Here is a 3,592-nt window from a genome sequence, read left to right as displayed (position 1 = left end):
GTACCTGTGAATGTAACCTTATTTGGAAAAAAATAAAAAGCCTTTGCAGATGTAATCAAGTTATGATGAGGTCATTAGTGTGGGCCCTAATCCAGTATAATTGATGTCCTTATAAAAAGAGCAAGAGGGGGCTTCCCTGGTGGGCCAGTGGCTAAGACTCCTTGTTCCCAATGCAGGAGGCCTGGGTTCAATTCTGGTCTGGGAACCAGATCTGACATACCACAACAAAGATCCTGAATGCTGCAACTAAGACCTGGTACAGCTAAATTAATTAATTAATGTTTTAAAAAAGAGGAAGAGGTCAAATGGACACACATGTGGTGGGGGAGGAGAGAGGGTAATGCCTTTTGATGACAGAGTGAGGGATTGGAGTGATACAGTTACAAAGCAAGGAATGCTAAAGATTCAGCTGCTGCTGCTGCTAAGTCACTTCAATCATGTCCGACTCTGTGTGACCCCATAGACAGTAGCCCACCAGGCTCCTCTGTCCCTGGGATTCTCCAGGCAAGAATACTGGAGTGGGTTGCCATTTCCTTCTCCAAGATTCAGAGCTACCACCAAAAGCTAAGAAGAGGCAAGAAAGGATTCTACCTGGAATCCCAGAGTAAACTTGGCCCTATTGACACCTTGGTTTTGGGCTTCTCACCTCCAGAACTGTGAGAGAATAAATTTGGTTGGTTAAGCCCTTGGTTTGTGATACTTGGCTACAGCAGCCCTATAAAAATGATACACCTGCCAAGAGACATCTTGATTCAGCTTTTGACTATTACGAGTAAAGCTGCTACACACATCCGTGTGCAGGTTTTGGGTGGACACGAGGTTTCGACTCGTTTGGATAAACAATTGGGAGCATGAATCCTAGATCATGTGTTAAGATTGTTTACCTGCAAAGAAATTGCCAAACTGTCTTCCAAAGTGGCTGTACCATTTTGCATTTCCATCATCAATGAAAGAGAGTTTCTGATGACCCATATTCATGCCAGCATTGGGTATTATCAAGTTTGTTTTTATTTTGTTTTGTTTGCTTTTAATTTCATCCATTCTTAAAATAAATGTGTGACATAAGATCCTAGTTTGTCTCCCCCAAAGTTTCTTTTTGTTCCTACTAGTCTGAAATTTTGTAGTTCATGGTCTTTAGTCAGCCAGTAGGTTTCCTTCCATCCTTTCTTCCATTTTTTCTCCTTAGCTCCATCCCTCCCTTCCTGTCTCTTCCCCTCTTTTTCTTCCTTCTTCGGTCTTTGTTTCTCTTTCTTTCACTTTTTATTATGATAATTTTCAAACAAATACAACAGTAAATAGTACAGTAACAGTGGAAACAGTGTCAGACTTTATTTTTCGGGCCTCTAAAATCACTGCAGATGGTCATTGCAGTCATGAAATTAAAAGACTCCTTGGAAGGAAAGTTATAACCAACCTAGATAGCATATTAAAAAGCAGAGACATTACTTTGCCAACAAAGGTCCATCTAGTCAAGGCTATGGTTTTTCCAGTGGTCATGTATGATTGTGAGAGTTGGGCTGTGAAGAAGGCTGAATGCCAAAGAATTGATGCTTTTGAACTGTGGTGTTGGAGAAGACTCTGGAGAGTCCCTTGGACTGCTAGGAGATCCAACCAATCCATCCTAAAGGAGATCAGTCCTGAGTGTTCATTGGAAGGACTGATGCTGAAGCTGAAACTCCAATACTTTGGCCACCTGATGCGAAGAGTTGACTCATTGGAAAAGACCCTGATGCTGGGAGGGATTGGGGGCAGGAGGAGAAGGGGACAACAGAGGGTGAGATGGCTGGATGGCATCACCAACTCCATGGATAAGTTTGAGTAAACTCCAGGAGTTGGTGATGCACAGGGGGGCCTGGCTGCTGCGATTCATGGGGTCGCAAAGAGTCGGACATGACTGAGCGACTGAACTGAACTAAACTGAACTGAAGCTCTATGAACTCATCACTCAGCTTTATTTTACTATTCTACTATCCCTCAGAGTTTTTGGCAGCACTATCTTACAGCAAATCCCAGACATAGCATTTTATATCATTGCTTTTGTAAATAGCTTTGTAAGTAGCTCTAACTCTAAGAACTTACATAACCATAATTCATGACTGCACTGTAGGAAATTAACAATAACTCCCTACTATCTTATAAGAGAGTCCAGGTCCAATTTTCCCTAATTGTCTTAAAAATTACTTTTCACACTGGTTTATTTAGATCAGGATCCAAACAAGGTCTACACAAGGAATTTAGCTGCTAAATCTCTTAAGCCTCTTTTAATCTGTAACCGTTACTCCTATTCCTCCTTTTGAAAAATGCAGTTGATTTGATGAAGAAACTAAGTAATTTCTCTTACAGAGTTTCTAACAGTCTGAATTTGGCTGACTGAATCTTTGCAATGTTTTAAAAATGTGACACTATCCCTTGAACATCCTGTAAACAGGTAGTGAGATCTAGTGGCTTGATTAGATGTCAGTTTTTGGCAAGAGTGTTTTATAGGTGAGACTGTGTATTTTTTATTTCATCAGATCAGGAAGCATGTAAAGTCTAATTGTTCCTCAATGATCTCTTCCAATCTGAAAACTCATTTCTTTCAGCTCTGAAATATATTTGCGGATTATTTCTTCAAAGATTTCCATAGTTTCTACATCTTCACTCCAGTTATTTGGAATCTGCGGTCCTGGAATGATTTTTTAATTTTACTTTTTTATGTTTGTTTTTACTGATTTATTTGGTTGTGCCAGGTCATAGTTGTAACATGTGAAATCTTACCTGTGGCATGTAGGATCTAGTTCCCTGACCAGGGATTGAACCCGGGCTCCCTGCATTGGGTGCTCAGAGTCTTAGCCACTGGACCACCAGGGAAGTCCCTAATTTTATTGCCTTTTTTTTCTCCCTCTCTTATTTTATTTTTTTTACCTTTATGTGTTTGGGTCTGTTTTTCTGAGTAGTATCTTCCAACCTGTATTTAGTCAGAGCTCTGTGCAAGACACAGGATCAGAAACCAATCTAGGTATTTTAAGCAGAAAGGAATTTAATATAGGATTGAGGTTGATGAAATCAGGGAGATTTTTGTTTCAGAGTCTCCAAAGCTGTGACTGAGAGGTTACCTTTGCTACTCCTGCTGTTGCGATTGTACCTTCCTGACCACAGGAAGCTGGGAACTGGGTACTGAATCAGGGAGTCTGATTACTGACATTTGGTTCAAAAGTAAAGTTTAAAGACAAGAGGGTTTTTGTTTGGCTTGAATAAGAAGTTGAAATTGTGGGGTAGTCTATGACCTGTCAACTCGCATGAGGACTTTGATGTCCATCCAGCCAGTTTTGGGCTTTCTTTTTAATGGAACAGAAACTGAACTCCTGACTCAGAGAGTTGTAAGGTGTAATCAGAAACAGATTTCTGATAGCTCTCACTAACTTTGCCAGACCAGAGTAGGCTGTGTCAAGGAGACCAGAGTTCCCCAAACTCACTGAATTGAATTTTGGTCACATAATCACTTTGGCTCTTTATTTACTTCATTCCAGTAAATGAAGTCACTGGAAAGGTAGGCATCTTTATGGAAACAAATATGAATCTGTATTTTGATTTCATGATAACTAGAAATAAG

This window comes from Cervus elaphus, chromosome 23 (assembly GCF_910594005.1).
Source record: "Cervus elaphus chromosome 23, mCerEla1.1, whole genome shotgun sequence".
Taxonomy (NCBI): Eukaryota; Metazoa; Chordata; class Mammalia; order Artiodactyla; family Cervidae; genus Cervus; species Cervus elaphus.
Note: the sequence above shows the minus strand (reverse complement) of the source record.